Source organism: Zootoca vivipara, chromosome 7 (genome assembly GCF_965207765.1).
Source record: "Zootoca vivipara chromosome 7, rZooViv2.hap1.1, whole genome shotgun sequence".
Taxonomy (NCBI): domain Eukaryota; kingdom Metazoa; phylum Chordata; class Lepidosauria; order Squamata; family Lacertidae; genus Zootoca; species Zootoca vivipara.
Window position 1 is genome coordinate 55889992 of NC_142590.1, and position 24698 is coordinate 55914689.

The following is a 24698-nucleotide window of genomic DNA, read 5'->3' on the forward strand; positions in this document are numbered from 1 at the left end:
GAATGCAGGAATCTTTCACCTAATGTGGGGCTCAAACCCATGGCCCTGAGATTAAGAGTCTCATGCTCTACCAACCATTTCCTAATAATTCTGAGCAGTGACCCACTTGGCAAGGGTCAGTTCTTCACATCTGCAAGATTTACTCAGTCGGCAAATGAACCCACCCATCTACATACCCCCCTCCATACATATAAAGGGCACCTTTTTGCTAATTACATTGTTGATTAGGATGGTTAGATGGAGCACTGGTATGAGATTACTTCGCACACACAGTCACAAGCGCTTTGAATTCATCAATCCTATATGATTCAACCGAAGATGAAAGCACGGACTGTGATGAAGGATGTGTTGAGAACTTTTGATCTTACGCATTAACTAAGTCCTGTTAAGTTCTCTTAGCAAGATCCCCAGATGACAGGGATGGTTAGAGGACACACATTTGAGATACTGATTCATATAGTACTTATTGGGGAAACTGTGGTTAAGCCTGAACTAGATAATCTTCTAGGTCTCTCCGGTTTCTGCAGTTCCCTCATCAAGATCAGTAGCATTGCCAGTTCAAGATAGCTCAGTCGGTAGAGCATGTGACTCTTAATCTCAGGGCCATGGGTCCGAGCCCCACATTGGGCAAAAGATTCCTGCATTGCAGAGGGTTGGACTAGAATATGACAAGTCTATTATTCTGCTTTGCTTCAATACTAAACACCAGACAAGTCAAAACCTAGGATCCTGATGTTCTCTCTCACATGCAAGCCTAAATTCATACCCTTTAGCCTGGATTTATTGGCACACACTGAAAGCAAGGATGTGTTAACAGGCAGAAACCGAGAGAAATTCCTGGCTACCACATAATTCCTTTCCCCTACTATAGTAGTTTATGGGGTGGAGGGAATGTGTCCCCAGTAGAATTTCCTGCTGCAATATTTCAATAATTATATGTCACACAACCGTCAAGCTTTGGATGTGAAATTCTGCTTCTCTCAAAACATTTGTCTCTCCCTTCGCAGAGGAGGAGTGGGGAGGGAGATCAGAAGAATTAACAGGATGAAACAGGAAAACACAGCACACAGTTAAGAAAGCAACAGATCATGCTATTCCAGCCTCCAAAAACTTCTGAAAAACTACCACTTATCTCTAACACGAAGAACAAACTCACCCGATTCTCTTCTGAGGCTGCGGGGCAACAGGTGAGTTCCCAGCACATTGGTTTCATCGCTTCAGACAAAGCTTCTTCAACAAAGTGAGCCTGACCCAGACACAGAGAGTGCACCACTCTAAGAGGCAGTGCATTAGTTTGCAGAAAGGAGGAGGAGTTAACCTATACTCAGCACACCTATCCTATTTGGTTTGGGAGCCCTCCCTGCCTTTTTTTTTCCCCTCCTGTTGCCATCACCAAAGAATCCACATTGCAAACTACTGTATATTGCAGGCATAAAAAGGCAATAGATCAGGATCTACTGGTATATTTGCAGTAGATCAGCAAGGGTTTCCAGATCAACAATGGTTTGACAATAGCACCAACAAAATGGCTTTTTAAAAACAGCATTAGTACTGCAAACCAATTCCTAAACTCTGGAATGTGCTCCAAGAAACCCTGAGCTAAATGTCTGTTGCTCCTGCCTTTTTGCTAGGCAGATCTTGGGGTTCTAGTAAAAAAAACACAAAGCTGAAGTCTGCCAAACCCTGTTTTACAGAGAGAGTGCCAGATGCAACATTGGTGTTCTACTTACAATGTGCCATGTGCTTCTCTTTCTGGAAATATCACTGTGCCACGGAGCAGAGTAGAGAATCTTCTTTGAAAGCCTCTCAGTGCTAATGACAACATTGCCGCTTTCCCTGTCGGGAGGGCTCCTCAGTCTTTTGCACTAGCATTACAGACAGTAATCCAACAGGTGAATGAAATCCCTGCATTTCATGGAAAGCAGTGCTTCATTCTGCTGAATTTCACGCACAGATGTTAAAAAGGCACTAGAGCCCTACCTGGGATGGGATTGTAGGGGCCCCAGAAGTGGAAAGCCCGCCTTGACAGCACAGGTTGCTGTGAGTGCTGTCTTCAGAACAGAAGAGTTGGTACTGAAGTGGGATGCAAGATCAACTGCAGAGAACCAGCATGGAATAAAAACTATGCCCCACTTATGCACTCCATGAGCCGCTCACCCAATACGATGTCACTGTGCACTCACTGACTCAAAGCCCCTATACAGGAACTGGTCTGCTTATCCCTGTTTTCATCCAAGTTTCATAGAAGCCAAGAGATCTGGCTGCTACGCCAAGTTAAGGCTTTGGTCTGGGACTGTTTGAATTAGGACCAAACTAGAAGCCACCAACACGAGTCTGACCAAACTGCGGGAGGCAGTGGAAGACAGGAGTGCCTGGCATGCTCTGGTCCATGGGGTCACGAAGAGTCGGACGCGACTAAACGACTAAACAACAAAAGAAAGGAAGAACTATCCAAGGGAGAACCAATGTTGACTGTTGTGCTGCTCCTAATACAACTGTGGCTTATTTTTTGAAAAGCTCCTTTTTACTGCAGTTTCAGGTGCAAACTTAGCAATGGAGAACAAGCAGCATGACCTGGGCATTGCCCCCAATCATTAAATGAATGGGGTGGAGCTGTCCCGGGTTATTTCTCAGTTGTATGGAAAAACTGTGGCGGAAGGAGGGAAACTGTTATGATAATTTGATACTCTGCATTTGGCAGGTGCCGGTTTGGCTACAAATAACAGTCCCTGCGGAGAACAAGCATATATTATAAACCACTGATCTCCACCACAACAGGTTTGCCAGCAGACCGGATCTGTAGGCACACAGTCAAATGAGATGCTATATAGGGGGAGAGTCCCAGCCACAGAGCTACGTTTAGAGCCCACCATGCTTTTAAAAAAAACAGTGGTCCCGTCACTGTAATGAAGCTGTCCTGTTCACACCTTTGCTGGCCACATGCCCGCCTACCCCTCTCCAGAAACTCTGCGTCAAAGACATTCTGCCAAATTCTACACCAAAGTTCAGTCCAGCATGTGCACATCTGCTTATTTTTAAAGACACTTGGCTGACGGATTTGGGTACTTCGACAGTGTGGAAGCCTGGGAGGACACATGGACGGAGACTGCAAAGGGATTGGAAGTCATGAAGGGCAAAAAGGTCTGCATGTAAGGCATAGAAACAGACATCCCTAAATACCCGGGAAGGACTGTATCCCGTAAGCAGAGGACATGCAAAAGTTCCCAAATTCAATCTGCTGCATCTCCTTATCTGAAGCCTTAAAGAGCCACTGCCAAGCAATGCACAATCGACAATGCTGAGATAAATGGACCACTAGTCTGGCTTGGTATATGTTCCTATTTGGAGAGGCAGTGTGGTGTAGTGGTTAGTGTGTTGGACGACAACCAGGAAGATCTGTAGCTGAATCCCAACCCAACTGGAAAGGGTTGTGGCAAGCTGCCACTCAGTAAATGACTTGTATTCACCCACGGACTGTAAGCATTCCTGGCAAAGAGTGTATCGCGATATTCTGTACATGTATACTAACAGGAGTGCCTGCCGTGCTATGGTCCACGGGGTCACGAAGAGTCGGACACGACTAAACGACTAAACAATACTAACTAGTTCAGCTTACTAAATAGATGCTAAATTTAATGGTACAATGGAAACTAACCTCCACACTCAAACTTTCTCTAAGTAAATAGATGCAATTTGTCCCAGTGTGTTTAATCCCCTCCAAAATTTCCATTAAAAAAACAAAACACCACGGTCAGATGTTATCTTGCTACTTTAAATGCATATTCTGTTAAGCTGTGAATTATGAATACATCCGTAAACCATCTGCTCTTTGCATTTTTCTTATGCAACATGCAGTTTTATTAATAAAAAATAAGCAACTGCCTTCCATGAATGCTGTACAGTATAGTCACTGGTGTCTAAACAGATCAGGCGGAGAGCTGAGACGGGTCTGCTTTCTCCCTCCCATGAGAGAAAAGAGTATACACAATACAGTATACACAAGCCCTACCTGATGAAAAATGAACTGCATTTCCCCCCCCAAGAAACAACAGAACAACTCATTAGAACTTCCTCACCTGGAAACCAGGTAAGTAGGCTGGGCCTCAACTTGATTTAAAGGGGGAAAGCTAGACAAAGGGAAGGTTTAAAAGCACAGCTTGGGAGGACAGCACAGCTCTGATAATGGCCAGGCAATCAAACAAGCCTGGATGTTTAGCATTCCTGCAGTTTCAGGACAACTCTCCTCCTATTTTGCTCTGCAAAGTCCTGGGAAACAGCTCTTTTTCTTCATGGATGTGCAAACTGGACAACAGTGACAGAGCAAAAAAGATAGTGAGGATTCTACAGCAGCTGCCAAGCCCAGATAAAACACTTCCCCATTTAGATAGATACACACACACACACACACACTTTCCAGCTTCCAGTCACAAGTGGTTTTTTAGAAAATGTTCTTGGGCAGGGACAAAATCATTCAAAATTCAGAAAATCCTTCCAAGAGGAGTTACTCTCACTGAAAAAGAATAGGATTTAACACTGTGCTAGTATCCAACTGTATTGTAACATCAAATATGCACTTAATTGAGTTTCAGCATCTGTTGAGAACTGGAACTTTTAAAAGTATTTGCATGCTGCTTTTTCACTTTGCAGTCGAAGAGTGGCTCACAATAAAAGGTGGCTCACCATAAAAGGATTCATGAACCATCACTCTATATCTGAAGTTCAGAGGTCAATGTGGATTCATGAACCTTCACTCTATATCTGAAGTTCAGAGGTCAATGTGGATCATCATGTACCCCAAATGGCACCATCTACACACAAGAAAGTATTCAGAAAAATACCGTATATGGGGGGGGGGGAGAGGAATGAAGGAATGACACACCTAAAACAGTCCAATGTATACAAAGCATGCTCAGTGATCAAAGAACGCTGGGTGACTGCTGGGTGGTGTAATGGTTAGAGTGTTGGACTAGCACCTGAAAGAGCAGGGTTCAAATCCCCACTCATAAGTTCCCTGCCTCCCGCTGGCTGCTGCCATGCTACTGGGAGCTAAGTCATGGTTTGGCTTACTAATGTGCATGAACACAGGCAGGCTCATGGTTTGTCTCCCCCCAAATAAATCATGAATTGTAAACTAAGAACAAGCTTTGGCTACAGTTCATGGTTTGTTTGGAGTGAAACAATCTACGAGCTCAAGTTCTCTCAGTAACAGGGGAGCAGCAGAAGAGGGGCAAAGCAGCGGCATTTTTTTTATTGTGCACCAGCACATTTGCTCATTCATGCTAAGCCACAGTTTGGCTTAGCATTGTGTGCTAATCAGGCCTAAGTGCCCAAGTTCTAAAGCAATTAATCTTAACTATGCTTACCTAGAGATGCTAAAGGTTGAACCCGGGGCCTTCGCATGAAAAGCAGACGCTCTACCATTGAGGTACAACCCCTTCCCCTAAGTTGTCTTCTTTCAGCTAACCATAATTATGAGGTAACCACAGTCATAATTCAGACATAACATTTACCTCCATTCAAGGAGCACAGCTCACTATGGCTTGTTTCCGGTCATGATAAACCGTGGTTTTATCATTAATCCAAACAAGCTGCCTGTTAGCAATACGTCTATGAAGACTGTACTCCACAACTGGGCAATATCTGAACCAATATTAATGGAGTAAAGGCAGGGCATCAGTGCAAATTTCGAAGCATATATCCCAGCGCAAAGTACAGCAATTTCCTCAGGGCAGCTGTGTTAAATTAAATTCTGGCATCTCTTTCGGGTACTGTATTTTTATGAGTACGAAATTGGACCAAATTTGGTTTTCAAAATTAAAATAAAACACTGCGGGACATAAACGTGTGAAATTGTGTGACTTGGCAACTATGCATTGTTTTCTTTTTTTAGAAAGATAGATTTTAAAAACGTGAGCCATGATCCAAATCTGCCCTCCCCACATGGAAAGCAGGAGGGAGGGCACAAGGCCCATACCTGTGAAGGGCAGAAAACTGGAGCCAATGGGGTGGCAGGTGATGGGCCAAAAGCCTTGCACTGCAGCAAATCCTCTCCTCCTCCCCACCTCTGTTCTGCTCATACTCTCCAATGCTCACACAGGTTCCCTCAGCTACTGATCTACTACTAGTGCAGTGTTTGCCAACCTTCCAAATGTTTTGCACTGCAACTCCCATCATCAGCCTCAGCCAGCTGGCTCGGGGCTGATGGGAGTTGTAGTCCAAAACATCTGGAGGGTACCAGGTTGGCAAAGGGTGAAGTAGGGGCATTATGCTGTGACTGGTTTCTTTTAAAAATAGTTAATTATAGTTAATGGAATAATTTACCCCAAAAAAAGAAAAAGAGAGGGAAGGGTGGTTTAGTATAATCTTAACAGAGGCATTCTTTCTTCTCTCTCTCTTCACGGACACATTCACACCTCTTCTAACACGGTGGCTGCCACAATTCATGCATTCATCATGTAAAAACATGCTCCTTTCCCATTCAAAAGTTCACCGTTATATATAGATTTAAAAGCCAACCAGAACACATGTAATTAATTGACTAGTACGCCTTTATTTGGGTAACAGTCCAATAAGCTTATACATATGCTGGACATCAATCATGAATGGAGGGGGGCAGTTGTTATATGGTCAGTCCCTTTCCTTTCCACTCTCTGGCCTGGAATTCAACCCAGCCTTGTCCCTGATCTCTAGCCCAGACTGTTGCTCTTGACTAGAATATGGCTCGCGTGCAGAGCAATTTGTTTGCATTTAAGGCCAATGTACCGGAAAATCTGGAACCAACTGGCTGAATATGAAATACACCATGGTGTAATTCTGGCTATCTTGTATGTTGGAATGGAAAGCTCACCTCACAACCACCCCTCAACCCTTCCCTCCCTCCCCCCCCCCACTTCCTAAAATGTGTTCTGTAGCAGGGAAGAGATGGAAGCACAGTTGTAATTTATTTTATTTCATCTCCCTGAATTAGCTCCAGGTTTCCGGTGAGCTGAGGCCTCGATTACATTACTGGCCCTATACCAGGGAGCAAGGCTAATGACATGCTGCTGGAAATCCCTTATTATCCAAAACGGAAGGCAGAAGCATATAGAAGCTTCCCTGGGTACAAATGCAAAGAACCAAGAAATCTCGCAATCTGGAAATGTAGAGTCTCCTAAGATTTATGAATCAGCATTCGGCTGCCAAATGGAGGCATTTATCAGTTCTTCCGTGAGAATTTAACTTGAGGTTCTGCACATATGACATGTGGGCCTTAAAATGTGCAGGGGTCATTGTTTCACAGTGTGCTTTTTCACAAAGCAGTTTGCAAGTGTACACACCTTTGCACAATAACATCTTCTAAAGTGGCAGCTACTATCCGTGTATATAGGTGGGGATGTGTATACAGTGTACAGTATACAGTCACAGGTTAATGTGATGCCTCCTATTCTGCCTTTATTCATGGACAAGTTAAACATGGCGATGGGGAATGGCATAGCCCAGTGGTTTTCAACCAGTGTGCTATGGCACACTGGGGTGCCTTGAAGGATGACTGGGGTGCCGTGGGAAACACTGGCCTCTGTCCCTCTTTCCTTCCCTCCCTTCCTGTGATGCCCTCTCACATCTCTATCTTCCCAAAGGCTTGCACAGCTGTTTGTTGCAGCAGCCCTAGCTACAAGCTCCCCAGGCGAATTGTGCCTCTAGGGTTGGCCAGGGGGTGCTGGTTACTAGAAGCTGTGGCGGCCGTGGGGTCAGCAAGCAAGCAGGCGAGGGAGCCCGGCCAGCCGGTCTGCCAGCCCTTGCTGTTGGAAATGGACGGGCGAATCTCAGGCCCTTGTGGGGCAGTGTGAGGAGGTATATCTCTTTGGGACAGGGGCGGCAGCAGCAGCTGCCCAGAGGACTCCCAAGGACAGGGGAGAGGTGTTCCACAAGGGAGGGTGTTCGAAAGAGGGTGAGAGGCTGCCAGCTCTGCAGGCAAGGGGTGACATAACTGGGCTCCTGAGCCCCACAGGAGTGCCGCAGAAAGAATGTAGTTGGTCAAGGGAGCTGTGGACTCAAAAAGGCTGAAAACCCCTGGCATGGCCTGTTCTAATAGGAGATGATCTGAAAGTGCTCTCTGTGTACCCGTCTGCAGCAAGCACTTGAGAAGTACATTCTTGGCACAAAGTGGGTTATCCTGTTCCAGGAGAATGAGCTTTAGATTGAGATTTTAGAGTGGCAAATAGTGCGAGAAGAGGGATGCTATGGGGATGGTATCATGTGTATAGCAACCCCAAAAGACACCTGCATTCAGCTCTGAGCACACATTTGCACACCATGTATACAAACTCTAAGGCTGCAATTTTCCCCACACTTAACTAGGAAACAAATGCATTTGACACAGTGGGTCTTTCCTCTGTGTAAACATAAACCGTATTGTACAGTATATCTTAACATCTTTGCCAAAAGACAACCAACAACAACACCCACCTGTCAGTTGTTTTGACTTTCCAAAATAAAAAATGGCCATTTATAGCACCAAGATTCCATTTTGATTTTCAGCAACCTACGTTCACCAGAAAGGAGGTGGGGAGTGCCAGTAACAGCCATTTGAAAACTATTTCTGTTTCAAAACAAGAGTTATAAATAAAATTGAACGATTAAAAGTAAGGCAAGCATTGGATGGAACATTTTGAAGCTGCCCAAACAGGAGTGAATGAGGATTTATGAGTGGGGGCACTGAAAAAAAGGGGGGGGGAGATCTGGCTACCACCTCATTTTTCCACAGCATACCTCATCAAAAGCATTAAAGATGACCACAGCAGGAGGAGATAAAACAGGTCAGTGACGGTAAATAAACAAGACCCTCCAGAAAATCAGAGGCAAAAAATAACAGATTATGGTACCAGTAAGGGTTTGCATGGCAGCCTGCCTTTTCTGAAACTTAGGCTTCTTTCGTAAAATGTACTAGAAGCTATGCCACAGAACAGGGTCATGTCTCAAAAGTAGCCACAAAACGTGGGGACTTAGTGGGCAGAGTGTGCATGGCACAGATTCAGAGCCCTAACATCCACAAAGCTCACTGGGTGGCCTTGAAGTCTCCATTTCTCAGCCTAACCTGTGGGGATAAAATAAAATCACCTCATACACACGCCAAATTAAACTCTGCAGAAAAAGTGCAGGACGCAAGGGTGATGAGAACAGTGATGTAATGGTAGCAGGGACAGGGAGGGACACCGTTCCACCACGTATTTTACATCAGGGACAATGATGTCATCTCCTGGGGGGGATATTTGTCACTTCTCTGCATGCCAAATAAATAAGCTTTTCTCAGAAAGAAACCCACCAAATAAACTACGCTGCGAAAGAGATGGCCCATGTTAGCATGCATGGCTAAGGGTTAAACCACTGGTTTTATTTATTTTTTAAAACCCTCCAAAGTCCCTTTACTATGAATTAATGACCAACCAAAATGCCACAAAGCTTTCAGCTCCACCAAAACTCTTCATCAGGGAGAATGTTAAGCAAAGCAGGAGTGAGTGTGTGCTTTAGGCATAAAGTCCGCATTGGCTATCCATTCATTTTTACTGTATAGTCTTAATCCCCGTTAGCACTATACATTTAAAGCAATAGCATACCACATTAAAGAGTCACGACCCCCCCGCAAAGGATCCTGGGAACTGTAGTTTGTGAAGGGTGCTGACCCATTCCCTGGGACTGATTGCTCTGCTACTCCAGGAACTGTAACTTTGTGCAGGAAACAGGGATCTCCTAACAAGTCAGCGCCCGTAACGTTTGGTCAAATGAGCAGCCAGAGTTTCCAGACACACTGGCATTAAGACAGGCGTGGGCCCCACCCTCGGCCTATGCCCATAGCTCCAACATCTTGTCTGCTTCCCCCCTCCTGCTTCTCCAAGTTATTATTAAAAAGAAGAATAAAAATGTAAATCTAACCAAGTGGGGAAAACATAAAGCAGCCCCAAACAGGTGCCCCCCCCTTTAACCTCTAGGCCATGGTAGTGGGCAGGGATTAAAGCCCTGCACCACATGACCAGAGTCCTTGTATTTATATGTCAGTGTGTAAAACCCACCCTGCTGAGCAGCCTTTTCTCTGCCTGAGGCTAGGGCTTCTGCTGAGCGTCTAGTCCAAGAGACACACAAAAGGGATTAGCCAAGAGCCTCTCAGCCCTGCAGAGTAATCCATCAAATTATCCCCTTGTTGGCGTGGCTGTCCTGTTCAGAGGGGAGAGCGGCCGGGATTGCGGGAGGGGAGGGGCGGCGGCCTCCAAAGGCTTTTGAAGAAGCTGAAATTACACTTGAGCCTGAAACAGTCCACCCAGCTGCTTCCAGCCCAAGAACCACAATGGGATGGTTGTAAACAGAACCCTGAGAGACGGGAGGGAAGCAGCGAGGGAGACAGGCAGGGAGAAAGAGAGGACAGGCAGACACTGTTGGAAAGGGCAATGGCCTCCCCCCGCCAAGTGTCAAAATCCAACAGGTGGCTTCGCTCCCCTCCCTCAGCCCCTTTCTGTATCCAGTAACAGAAAACAGCAGCGCTGAAAAGGAGCTGACAATATATCTTGACCCCCTCCCCACCCCTTCTTCATTTAGGGGGAAAGGGCCCACATTTCAAGGAGTTGGGTCATGTATTATGCAGCAATGCCCAAAGGCGCTTTTCCTCCCTTCTAAGCAGTGCCAAGTTCAGGGCCTCTGCATCTTCCTGGAAAGTCCCAGCCTGGACCAGTTATCACCGGGACACCCCAATCCATCCCTTGCTTAACTGCAACCTGTATTTAAGTGACACAAACTTGTCAAGAGAGAACTCTCAGTGTGCCCCCCAAAGTGCCATTGGGGGAGCTTCGCCCACAAATTCCCCACACAATGCTGGAAGATTATTTCGTTTTGTGCAAGAGGCTTTCGTTTTTCCTAAAACACCAATAAACGAGCAGCATCTAAGCAGGCCCGGCTCTAGGTGTAGTCCTGGTGGCGCAGGGCGCCAGGGCGCTAGGCTGGCGGGGGCGCGCGCTGCGCAGCAAAGCCGTGCGGAAGCCATGCTGCGCGCTGCAAGGACGGGGGCGTGATCTCCGCGCCTCAGTGCCAGGGCGCCCGACCTGCTTGAGACGGCCCTGCATCTAAGTTTGCACCAAATACTTCCAGTTTCCAAGATAAGGATCAAGAAGTTGTCCAGGGAAGCAGAGCTGGTGCATGCAAGCTCTATTCGTTTCAAGAGGAATTCGAGGAGGAGAGGTCTTCTGTCGTTCCGCTCCGTGCCCACTGTGAAGATGTTTGCTTTCAAGTCTAGATTGTTTCAACCCACTTTAAAAAATCTTGGCCCAATTGCAAGATCAAAGCGCTTCAAAGGGTATTGTCATAAATTTGTATCCTGAGAGGTTACTTGAGAAAGTGGGGAGGGAAAATGACATCTCCTTTACTCCAACTTCCTACCAAATGTACAGATCAGTGACACACCAGACTCATGGCCAGCGGACAACTGATACATGTGGTCTGCACTGCAGATGGGTGAATTTGCAGGGGCAATTTTTGGGGCTCCATTGGGCCTTGGGCTGTCACAGCTATTATTATTTGTTATTTTTATTTAGGTGTTAGAAGGCGCCTATTCCCCTCATAGAGCTACGCTGCAGAGCTCCCTGGGGAGAACAACTGACTGTTAAACCACCCTGGGGGGGAATAAGGGTCTCCTAACTCTCAGAACCCTTAACAAACCACAGCTCCCAGAATTCTTTTTTTTCTTTGGGGGGGGGGAGCCATGACTGCTTAACATGGTATAGTAAAATAGTAGTAAAATGTATACAGTAGTGTGAATGTGGCCTACATTTTCATTCCTCCTTTCCTCCAAGGAGCACCAGACTTGGGCCACCCTAATTACAGGGCTGGCCCAAGATATTTTGGCATCTGAGGCAAACCACAAAATGGTACCACTCCCAGCCCACCAGGGAAGAAGGGGACGAGTGAAATCTACTTACCAGATGGTTGAAGTAGGAATCAAAGGCCATTGCAGGGGGGAAGGGACCTGCTCTGAATCACGCCAGGTGGGTGCAGACCCCAAACGACCCCAGAGGGCAAGCCCTGGCATTGAGAGGAGACCAGCAGCACCTCCGATTCTCCAAGAGCCCACCGTAGAAGTGGCATGGGGGGCGGGCTGCCAAGGAGGTGGCAGATCTGGCCCTCCAAAGAGCACACTGCGTCCATCGCTGTGGTGGGCAATGCATTCCTTGGAGGCTGAATCTTCTGCCTCCGTGGATCTTGCCACCTGATGTAGTTGCCTCACCTTGCTTTATGAATGGGCTGCCCTTGCCTAATTCTCATCACAATCCAGTAAGGCAGGCTTAATGGAGAGCATGAGATTCTCAAGGTCAGCCTAGGACCTTTTATTGGTTTAATGGGGGGTCTTCTCAATGCTATAAGCCTCCACACTTGTTAGTAATACACAACTTACTGAAAAGAAGCTTTCCAAAACCCTCTCCACCCTTCCCTGCCCCCTTCAGCCCCTGGCTCCATACACACTTGCTAGAAAGTTAGAGGGTACAATTCCAAGTCACCAAGGTCATAGATAAAAAGAGGTCAGCTTCAGTGCCTGATCTCACACTCAGGCTAACCAGAAATTGGAGGGCACATGATCTGAAGAATTTCAGGCTCTGCCCCCCCACCCCCACCCCCCAGCCCTAGACAGAGACAGAGACTTTCTCAGCTTAACATCACTCCATGGTGTCAAGAATCTGGAAAATGCAATAGGCTTCAGGAAGGTCAGGCTGAAGACAGCGGCATTGCAAACCCTTGTGACCATGCGTGGTCACGCTGTCAAGGCAATTATTGACATGTTCTCTTCTGCTGCCAGCCAGCGGCATGCAAGCCTTTGAGGCAGATGTACAGTGGGGAACGCCTATTGATGCAAGCAACACTTTGCTCTGAAGAGGTTTCAAGCAGAAAATGCAGGAAATTACTCCTCTAGCTGAGGATTTCTCTTCCCAAGCCACACCTCTACAACCCCACATATGTAAGGAACATAGGAAGTTGCCTCATACCAGTCCATCTACCTCAATATTGCCTATGCTGGCAGGTCATGGTTCTCCAGGCTTTCAGGCAGGGGTCTCTCCCAGCCCTACCTGAAGATGTTGGGGGTTGAACATGGGACCTTCATCCAAACAGTTGGCTGTAGGCCCCATTTTGTATGACTTCTTTGGTAATCCTGTGAGCCTGCCTTGGTGAAGAAAGGGAGAAAACTGTCTTTCAGAATCTAGTTACTAGTATGAAAATATTACAGGGAATTAGTCCATTTTAATGCTTGTTCAGCTTAAGTTACCTTCTGAGCCAGTCGGGGTTTTATTATTTCATGCAAGCAAGGAAGGACAAGGGGAGGGAGGAGAAACGTTTCAATAGCAATTAGAAAAAGGAACTGAAATGTGAACTTATCTAAAGCAGAAATCTAAAACCCCACGTTACGGAGTTTATGTTCCTTGGAATTATAAAATGCCAACCCAGCATTTGCATATTCAGGTCACCCATTCAGGAAGTTCAGTTTGCTTATGGTCACTTCATGCAAGGTTGCATTCCTACGTGAATATTACTGCTATGCAAGGAAAAAAATGTATATGCACAGCCATATTTGATGGACAGCTGCAGTTCAGCATAAGGTATCACAGGAACTGACACAACCCCTGAGTCTCTTCTCAGGCTCACAGAATACAGGGGACCTGCAAGGACCTTGTGATAGTAGTGCACATGATTTTTTATATCAGGGTAAGAAGCAGTTTTGGGAAACATTTGCTTTAGCAAAGACTAAGCTGTTATAAATAATGTGCAGTGCAGAGGTTCCCAAACCATGGTCTGCGAACAACAGGGATCTGCAGCCTTCATTCAGGTGTCTCCAGCGTGTCTGTGGATTTGTGGTTGCAGATGGGAGACTGCACAAGCATCGCATTAAACACAGGCAACCCCCTTACGTTCCAGGTCTTTGTGTGTGTATGTCAGCGGAGCACACGTAAGCCCACCCCATTCTGCCTCGCCCCCATTCCAGCCTCTTTCAGTGCCAAATACAGCATGTGCATACACAGTTGCAAATGCAAACAGAGGCAAATTGAGAGAGATGCCTGTATTCATTTTGATTTTGAATTGTTTTTAGATTGCTTCTTTTGTCTATTATGTTGCATTTTATTGTATCACTGTCTGAATTCTTTGGAATAAAAATACAATTAAAAATCATATACCGGTAGCATCTAACATCTAACGCAGCTGCTACAACAGGCAGAAAACTCAGTAGCACTCTGCACAATTTTTAAGTAGTTCATGCCGGGGGGGGGGGGGTTGGAAAGCACAGCTGCTGTGGATCCCAAAAGCACCTACCAAAAAGTGCAGCTTTTACTGTAGCGCCCAAGCATTTCCAGTAGGCAATCCCATGCAAAGAAAGAAGAGAAATACTAGTGTCTAGTGTTTCACAGCTTAAGAGAAGACCCAAAAACCAGAAGACTTTTTCTCAGGTTCCCAAAAGGCATGCAGCATAATGAATAATCCCAAAGCCACAGTGTGCCATAGAGTCATGACACAGTAAGCAAGCTTTCAAATTCCCCAGGTCTCTTTTAATCATGCTCTATGGATGTTGGGTGTGGGGGGGGGTGGAGCTGGAGAGAGAAAAAGCTGGGCATGTTGTCGTCCCAAAGTCTGCAGTTTGTAACAGTCTTAAAATGGAGTGCAGGAGGAGTTATGCAGTCATAATTGGATTAGCTTTACTAAGGGGAAAGACAGATCTGCAAGATGCACCCAGGGCTATGAAGACAAAGAAGCAAAAAATGCTGTTTCCCCATTTTTGAAGATATAAAATTTAGCAGTTACTTGGTTATGTCTCTAACCCTCGTCAAAACACAAGGATGACTACAGCTTTCTGACATCCAGACAAGATAAAAATGAAAGTATTTATATTAGCAAAACTGAAGATTACTTTTGAGGGTGTGCACTAGGTAGAGAGTCAATAGAAGCCAAACTAAGAAAAATTACCTTGTATTTGGAGGACATGCAACCCCAAAATTTTTTTGCCGTAAGTCTCTGGTACTGAAAGTTCATTTCCCTCCACTTTGAAGATCCCTCTTCTGGACAGAGAAATGCAATATTCTTTAAAGCACCTACAAGTTGCAGGTAGTCATGTGGTCTTTACCATCCTGTGGCTCCCCTATCTGTTTCTCTTCTTAGTACCAACACTGCCATTTATAATTTCAATATAAGGAATGCAATCCTTGGGTGTTTGAAGTGCATCTCTCTAAGTGTTTCTTCTCCAAGTAAGAACAGTTTGGTACTGTTTGTGTGTACAATATAGAAACAGGTATCTGAGCAGTTCCCATGGGATGGGTCCAACATAACTTTTCCCCTGCCAAGTCCAAACACACCACTGGCCAGATAGGGGAGGTCTGGGTTGGAGCAGACTTGTTTGAGAGCCATTCCCAAAAACCTGCTTTTCAGGGTTCAGGATTGCATTCCAGGACACAGCAGCTCTGAGCTTGCTGAGGAGGAGCACCCACAGAGAGCATCTTCTTTGGAAAAAGTCATAGCCAACTCTCCAGTCATTTGAGTACTAGCATTAACAGGGCAAAGCGAAGTTCAGTTGCAAGCTTGGGATAGGGAGACAGCTTTTTGATGCCAACAGAAAAGTCATATCTGACATGCACGCCGTTATAGCAAAGACGGGAGGAAAACACAGTGTTCAAAGTCTCCGCTGTAAGATGCTTTGAAGAGACTATGACAGAGGGCTCCACATTTTATTACTTTTTTCTGACTGAACTTAAGAGCATGACCTTTTGCTCCTAGTCGGAGAATACACTTTGGATCCCAGACACAGACAGACACACAATACTAATGGGCTTTTTTGTGATCACGTGTTAACTAATGCATTTTCCCCCATGGCAATTTTCTGGTCTGCAATTTCAGCTATTTATATCCCTGCCAGAGAAGTTTAATGCCTGTGTGTGTGTGTGTGTGTGTGTGTGTGTGTGTATCTTCTTTGACCATAGCAAGCAGGTTCTCTCTTCACAATCTCCAAAGAAAGAATAGATTAGAAACAAAGATCATTTGCAAAGAGGAGGAACTGGGTACAGTACTTTGACTCATTTCAACTGAAGCCTTTACGGATCTCATGCCCTCCAGATGTTTTCAAATGAATTCCCCATCAGCCTCACCTACCACCCTGTTGGTTGAGGCTGATGGGAGTTGTAGTCTGTCTGACACATCTGGAAGGCAGCAGGTTGGCAAGATCATACAAAAATGGTGAACTAAGAAAAGAGGCAAGGCTCATCTCTACAGCAGGATTGAAAGTTACATAATTTGTAAAGGGCTGCCTTACTTTGCTCCCATGAATGATCTTAATACAATTTCTACAATCCAGCATTACAGTATTTTCCGAGCCAGTTTGTGAATCTCCTAAAACCACATTGGGCTTATTGTGTGGTTTTTTGTGTGTGGTTTTTTTCACGTGAAACACCTTTATTTAACATTCAGCCATTTCAACTGAGGGAAGAAGGGAGGCAGGGAGAAGGACATTTGAATGAGGGGAGGCAGAAACACAGCCAACAAGCATAGGCAGCACTTGAGAAGTTGCAGGGGTAGAAATGCATGAGGAGAATCGGGGCCGGCGGGATTCCCCCAGGAAGATTCCTATTAACATTGGGCTTATAGTAAATAGGAATTATTAACCAGCACCCATAAATCAATAACTACTACTTACTGATGGGACTAAATAATAATATTTGGGATTTTATGAAAGCTTCATGGCAAAGGTTTCAGCTCTCCCCAAAGCCACCCACAAAGCTAAAAACTGCTCAGTGTTGACTTTATCATTCCAATCATCTGCCAAAAGTTTTGGGTATGATTTTGGCCTTTTTTGGTCCCAGGTATCCACTTCTACAAATGGCACACCAGTTAGCCTCACAGAGAAGCTGAGATGATAACTGGTTTCATGGCTGCCAGATGATCAGATCCTGCTTTGAGGGCGGTATAAAGGATCTTTTTTTAAAAAAAAAAGTAAAAGGAGTTGGGTTCAGCATTAGATTATTGGCTCATGTCCCTCTGTAGGCTGATCTTGTCTGCTACACTCATAACACAAACAGTCCTATGTTGATACACAGCATGGCTAAACAGAACAAACAAGGCCAGTTATAAATGTTCTCAGTTACTGGGGCGTCACATGGACAGGGTGCCAATTGAGAGTAGTCTTGCAGACAAGCCGCTGGAAATTGCAAGGACGCACTTTCTCTCTCAATAGCCCTTTATGTTTCATTTGTTGAGATGTTTGCCCACCTCTAGCTGTGTTTACCATATCAAAGTTCATGGGAAACACAGGTGAAGCGGAAGGGTAGCTGGGTAACAGATTATCCCCAATCACAAATGGGTCCTGACATCTTCACGGTTAAGTTTCAAGCATGCATATGGAAAGCTGAACTTCATCATTTATTAAGCACATAATGTTTTGTTCACTTTGTATGGTATGTAAGGGCATGCAAAAAGTTACAGAGCAGGGGTGAGGAACCTGTGACCCCCCAGATGTTATGTCAACTCCCAAAAGAATGACCAACAGTCAAGAATTACTGGAGCTGTATTCTAGCAAGATCTGGAGGGCCACAGGTTCCCCGTCCCTGATAGAGGTGGTTAGTCTGACTTACTGCTGCAAAACCTTGGGATACCCTTCCCCAGGACATCCACCAAGGTCCACAACTGCTCTCAAACCAGCCAGGGTTAAAGATGAGGTACCCCCACAGAGATGCACTGAATTTAATCTGAATGGGTATTTTATGTCATGTTTCCATGAAAATGGAAATAATTGTGCAAGACACAGATCACAACCAAAGGTACTTGCATAACTGTCACTTGATGAATGCATTGTCAGGCAGTGTCTTCTGTGTGCGAATGAGAAATAACGCCTATTAAGTTTAGTAGGACTTACTCTGGAGAACATGTGCACGGGATTGCAGCTTTGTCCACAACCATTCATTGACTGGTATAAGGAAAGCAAGGATGGTCAAATATGTAGTAGAACAGAGTTGGCCAACTTGTTTGTACAGCAAAGAAAGATGCTTGGTTTGTGTGTAACGGTAAGTCACAAGCTATGGATTCCTGTGAATGATCAGTGTGCTGGTGCGTGCTGTTCAATTGGGTCCACCCCTCTCCTCCCTGTCCCACCCCAGGAGGAAAACAAGAACCCCGAGCACTGACTTAGCATTATGTGTGAAGCAGCACTTGTGCTTTGTTTCAGTCCAAACAAACCAAAAGTGGAAGTCAAGGTTTGTACTTGGTTTACTGCTCCAGGAGGAGCAAGGAAGAGGTTCTCATGAACTGGAACACTCAAGCTTTGGTCTCTGTTGGTTCTCAAAATGTGGCACAGAGGAATACCGGCAATTAAGGCATAATGGAGCAGCAGCTTCTGATCGCAGCAGGGAAAGATGTTTTGGCCTTAAAACCATTTTGGCCTTTGAAGTTCAAATTAACTGATGACTTCAGGTTTTATTTGGATAGGTGGTTAAAATCCGGCATGTTCATTGATATAGAGTACAGTAACTTGTTAGTGGTATCAGTACAGAAACTCTCATCATAGCACAATAGGGAGGAGATGAGCTACCTCCTATGAACTCTACATAGCTCAACAAATTCCTATATTTTAAGTTTTAAGTGAACTTTTGGAACGTGAACATTCCATTTTTAGAAACTGCCACACATAATTCCAGATTCTGCTGCAGGCCTCACTACAATCCAGTGGGGAAGTCATGGGCATGGCCGCTTTCTAAGCTGCTAGATCACACCATAAATCATCAGAGCACTGCATGCAAAAACAGGCCTGGAGTTCATTGAAGTTAGCATGATTAACCCCAAGGCTTGTTCAAGTCAACCCAGAGCAGGTGATTCTGACTATAAACAGCTGGAGCAGAGATTGTTTCCAGAGCAAGGAAGGTCAATGCCATATCTCACCGAAGGAGCTGCTTCTCCTCTATGCTCAGTCTCCTTGTGGGAAATACTTTTACGACCAGAATGCAGCCACAACACAGGCATTAAGAGATGTTTTTTTATGGAGTGCCTGTGGACCTGGCACCTGCTTGCTGAAGAACCTATTTCAGTCCTCGCACTCTGCCTCCCCAAGCAAAACAAAAAAATGCTATTTGAGCTGCGTTCCTTCTATTCCGTTCCTTCTTTTCCCAGGGCCTGCCTTTTCTTATAGTCAGACTCATAGCTGCCAAGTTATCCCTTTTTAAAAGGGATTTTCCCTTATGCTGAATAGGCTTCCTCGCGAGAAAAGGGAAAACTTGGCAGCTATGGTCAGACTGGCAAAATGTTAAAATAAATATTTTCAGACTTCAAGCAGGAACAGATTCCTATTTGGGTAGGCGAAGATACACCAAAGGTGTCACAAGTTCGAAGGACCTCCTAGAAACTAGCAGAAAGGATGAGGAGGGATAAAGAACACACAGCAATTTCTTGGGCAGTTCCACAGAGCCAAGAATTTGGTTCCTTAGCAAGGTGTCCAAGTCTTCACAGCCTTGCAGCTTAGAGATTTTTTTCCCCAGCCTCAAATTAAGCCTCTTATAATTAAAATACATGCCAATGAGATGGGGTTCCTACAGACCATCTCAAAGCCACATTGTGTGTACATGTTTTCCTTCAAAGCAGTATGAGTATACTTGGCTCTCATCTACTGCAACTTCAATAAAGGTAGCTGCAAACCAATAATATACAGTCATACCTTGGTTTAAGTACGCTTCGGTTTGTGTACTTTCAGTTTACGTACTCTGCAGACCCGTCTGCAACGGATTAATCCACTTTCCATTACTTTCAATGGGAAAGTTCGCTTCAGGTTAAGTACACTTCAGATTAAGTACAGACTTCTGGAACCAATTGTGTACTTAAACCAAGGTACCACTGTACTCACACCCCAAAGACCACTTTCCCCACTGATTCAGCACTCATTCAGTGCTTTGCTTTCTACAGCTTTACCGATGAACTTATTCCATTTAAGATGAACCTAGAGGTCTAGGCATGACCAAAGCTAACACTAACGCAAGAGGGGCTGAAACAAATTGACTTCTCATTTGCCCTATGGGGGAAAGGTTAATAAAGATTATAAATGAATCAGTTGAAGATGGGTAACAACAGAAAGTGACATTTTGAACAGTATTTGCAATTTTAAAATGGAAGCAAAGTCTTGCAGCACCTTAAAAACTAGCAATTTTAGTATGGCACATGCTCTCGGGGCCTAGAGTCAACTTCATTGGATGCATGAAGCATCATGCTCACTTGTCAGGTATTGTGAGTATGTCGGTTCAGGCATGGGGAGGGAACAGTAAACAGCAGGATCAAATGGCAATGAAAGGCAAGTAGCACAGTCTGTGACATTTCAATTACAGATATGCAGTGCAACCCCAAAGCATATTTACTCAAAAGTGTAAGTCCCACTGGGTTCAATGAGGCTCTTGTGTGTTTAGGACTGCAGCCTAAATGCAGGCAAGATAAGCACAGTGACTATTCACAGAAGGAATAATTGATTTTTACTGCCAATGGGAATGGCCATTGTGCTTGCTTTCCGTAAATTTAAGCCTGGATTTTCAGGCATTTCATTGCCTTTTGACCCCAATGCTTACAATTTCCCTCCTGCACTCGTGTACATGCCCACCATATACTGAGGTACACACACCCTATATATTCATGTACACACGCTTACCAATTGAGAACAGTGCTTTATTGCATCTAATGAAATGAATCCATTCCACAAAAGCCTTATGGCCTAATAAATTGGTTAAGGCTTGCATAGGGATGGACACATCTGTCAAATTCAGTTCTCTTAGCTTAGATTCTCATCTTTCTGAACTAAAATTCAGTTCTCCGTAACATTTTGCAGCAATATGAGAATTATTATTATTTAAATCCTCATGAAAATTCAGCAGCATTTTGGTGTGAATTTCCCCTAATAAGCACATTTTTATGTGCAGTTTTGACTAACATATACATTTTTGCAAGCTGTTTCCCCTAATATAATGTATTGTGTGCTATTTTTGCCAAAATATTAATTTTTATGCACACTTTTTAATTTTAATTTGAAAAACCAAATAAATAAAGTTTAGAAAAAATTGTGCACACTTTCCTCTAACGCATGCATTTTTGTAAGCACTGTTTAGTTGGCAAACTGCATAGCAAAATTTGGATGAGTATGAAATTTGACAGATAGCTCTCTTTTGGTTTGCATATTGTTTTGAAAAATGGGAATGTGATAAATTCAGCTTTAAATGAGACATGAATTCAATCCCCTTCCCCATCCCTAAGCCATAAGAATCATCATAGTTTTTGCAACCACAGAAGAACTCAGGCTGAGTTCAACTACGAGGAAAGCCTCACTGATCCAAATGGGTCAACTGATTAGACCCCCCCAGACAAGATTCAATCAGGAGTAATGCAGTGCATGAAACATACTGCATTCAGCCCCAGCAGAGCTCCATGGCAGTGAGACAGATACCATCAAGGAAGGAAACAGAGCCTTCCAGCCATTTGACAATCTCTTCATCTTTCAAATTAGAAGTTTACGCAAGGAAGTCTTAATTTTGTTACTTGCATTATAGCAGTGGTCAAAAGTTAAGCAACCTGCGAGATTATATTGCTAACTCGGGCACTGAAAAACCAAGAAAAAATTAGCTTCACTTTACTTGTATATAAGAACTTTTTGCAATAGTAAGAGAGGCCACTGGCAATTGAAGAAGTGTATCTGAAGAAGTGTGCATGCACACGAAAGCTCATACCAAAATAAAAACTTAGTTGGTCTTTAAGGTGCTACTGAAGGAATTTTTTTATTTTACTTCGATCCAGACCAACACGGCTACCTACCTGTAACCACTGGCAATTGAGACTGTTAACATACAATACTCTGGAAAAGAGCTCTGCACCATGCGATTTATGCCCATCACCACAATATTTTACAACAGCACATGTAAATAAAATGGAGCTTCTAGCCAAAATCTGAGGTGCATTATAGGTACCTCATGTGTGAAAAATACCTTAAAATACTGCTGATAAGCAGGCTTTGTGTAAATATCTGCAATGAGGGGCTGCAGCATTCAAAATTAAAAACTCAAAGGTAGCAACCAGAGAATTCAATTGAGCAATGGCTGTAGGAAAGTGCATACTTGATTCTGGGAAGAAGATTTGAAATTTTGCTGATTTAGAAATTTGGCAGAGAACAGGCTGGATAAGCAAGAAGAAAATGATAAATTCTTGCATGAATCACTGGCACAGGAGAAGTGGAGTCAATGAGGCAGAAAGGGACAAGAATGAGGTCCTAATCTCTAGCTGCTGGAAAACAGCACTGACACCTCTTGCTTCTGCCCACAAGCATGGCAGCAGCAACTTGTCCTTTACTTAAAGTGGAAGCTTCCAGGCTCTCATGAAGGTGTTGTCTTAACACAGTAGACAGCTGCATCCTGCTACTTATTGCTTCATAGGGGCTATTCGGATTTCTGGCCCTTGCCTGTCATTTATTTATTTTATTTAAAGCGTGTACAGCTCACTTGTCCAGCTCATGAGCCTTTCGACTAACATGAGATACAAGGATCAACAGCAGCAACTTGAAAACAACAACTAACAACAGCACAGCAAATAAAACAATTTGAAGGAGAAAAACCCAAAGGACAGAAGACAAATCTGGCAGTGAGGCTACAGGCTTGCAGAAAATTTAAATGGTATTTAGGTGGTGTCTGAATGCAGTGAGTGAAGGAGCCAAGTGGACTTCCTTAGGCAGGAAGTTCCATGATGTTTGAAGAAGCTTCTCGTTTCCATCACCAACAGCCCAGCTTCGTATGGCGGGGGCTATGGAGAAGGTCCTGCTCTCAATCCCCTGACTAGATGGGCAAGTTTTGGTAGGAAGAAGTGAACCTGTAAGAATCCTGGTTATGCGCTACAGAGGAGAAAGGCCTTAAACAAGTCTGGAAAAAGACTGGAGCCAGCAATGGATACAGACAGTAATGCAAGTCACATGCTCCAAAAGAACTGTTGTTGTTGTTGTTGTTGTTTAGTCGTGTCCGACTCTTCATGACCCCATGGACCAGAGCATGCCAGGCACTCCTGTCTTCCACTTCCTCCCGCAGTTTGGTCAAACTCATGTTCGTAGCTTCAAGAACACTGTCCAACCATCTTGTCCTCTGTCGTCCCCTTCTCCTTGTGCGCTCAATCTTTCCCATCAGGGTCTTTTCCAGGGAGTCTTCTCTTCATGAGGTGGCCAAAGTATTGGAGCCTCAGCTTCAGGATCTGTCCTTCCAGTGAGCACTCAGGGTTGATTTCCTTAAGAATGGATAGGTTTGATCTTCTTGCAGTCCATGGGACTCTCAAGAGTCTCCTCCAGCACCATAATTCAAAAGCATCAATTCTTCGGCAATCAGCCTTCTTTATGGTCCAGCTCTCACTTCCATACATCACTACTGTACTGGGAAAACCATAGCTTTAACTATATGGACCTTTGTCGGCAAGGTGATGTCTCTGCTTTTTAAGATGCTGTCTAGGTTAGTCACTGTTTTTCTCCCAAGAAGCAGGAGTCTTTTAATTTCGTGACTGCTGTCACCATCTGCAATGATCATGGAACCCAAGAAAGTAAAACCTCTCACTGCCTCCATTTCTTTCCCTTCTATTTGCCAGGAGGTGATGGGACCAATGGCCATGATCTTAGTTTTTTTGATGTTGAACTAGCTCTAGCAAAACCTCCAACTGCTGCATTCTGCACCATCTGAAGTTTGCTTACACTCTTCAAAGGCAACTCCATGTAAAGTGTGTCACAGGAAGCCAAACCAGATGCAACTAGGGTGGTGGCAACTATGTATTCTACAGAATGCCCTTCAATGCTACTTTATCCAACTATGTTTGCTTTATTTAAAGTATTTACATATCTAGGGGACCAGGCAGCTTGAGCTTCTATCAAAACATGAGAAATGTTTCAGATTTTAAAACAAATACTGGCGTGCTGTGTCTTAAGGACAATCTCTCCTTAAACATCATGCTAGAATATGCCTTGATCATAGAACAGACATTACCAGTGATCAAAAGCTTGCCACCTTTATAGACAGATGTACAGCTGCATTTTGCTCTGAATTAACTGCTCTATGATTATGTCCTAAAGCTGCTAACCATTAGGGTTTTTTTACCTGTTTTGAAGCAAACTAAGACTTGTAACAGCAGTCAGAAATAAGCTGGGCTGCGTTAAACACTATGCCACACATGGTAAGAAAGAGGAACCTTATCAAACCACTGTACTGATCCAATTATTCAAACATCTCCATATTCTGTCCTGCTGTGTGTCACATTTTCTGAAGATTTGTAGAATGACAAAGGATATATAAGCATCAAAGAGCATGATATACTGTGAATCGCCCTGTGATCCCCAGATGAACGGCGGTATATACATTTAATAATTATTTAAATTTACAGGTATTTTATTTTAATAATTAATGAGCACTTAGAACACATCACTATAACCTCAATCCAATATCTCTTAGTTGACTACTAGGCACAGAATATACCCATGTTGACATGTGGAATACTAATGCTGAGATTCAGGGGAGTTATAGTTTAATAATACCTGCTCTTAACTATTCATGCAGCTTTCTTGAAAACACTCTTTCTCAGCCTGTTTCAGAGTGCTCTACCAACAATCCCTTACAGCTATTGCTTAGCAGTACAATCTCATTTTGATCATGTTCCCCCCACACCAAAACACACACACACAC

The 24698-nt window shown here is 44.3% G+C and overlaps 1 protein-coding gene across 13 annotated transcripts in view; it reads right to left on the minus strand.

Moving 5' to 3' along the window:
• Window positions 1–24698, minus strand: part of SLC45A3 (solute carrier family 45 member 3) — a 72269-nt gene that overhangs the window by 17457 nt on the left and 30114 nt on the right. The window contains exon 1 of one of the 13 annotated variants that reach the window (XM_035121745.3): window positions 1157–4777. The exons of 11 other annotated variants lie outside the window; for them this stretch is intronic. The gene's annotated coding sequence lies outside the window, so the exon portion shown is untranslated. Of the gene's footprint in view, window positions 1–1156; window positions 4778–24698 lie in introns of those variants that run through there. One more of the 13 variants, XM_088674319.1, reaches the window with a different exon arrangement.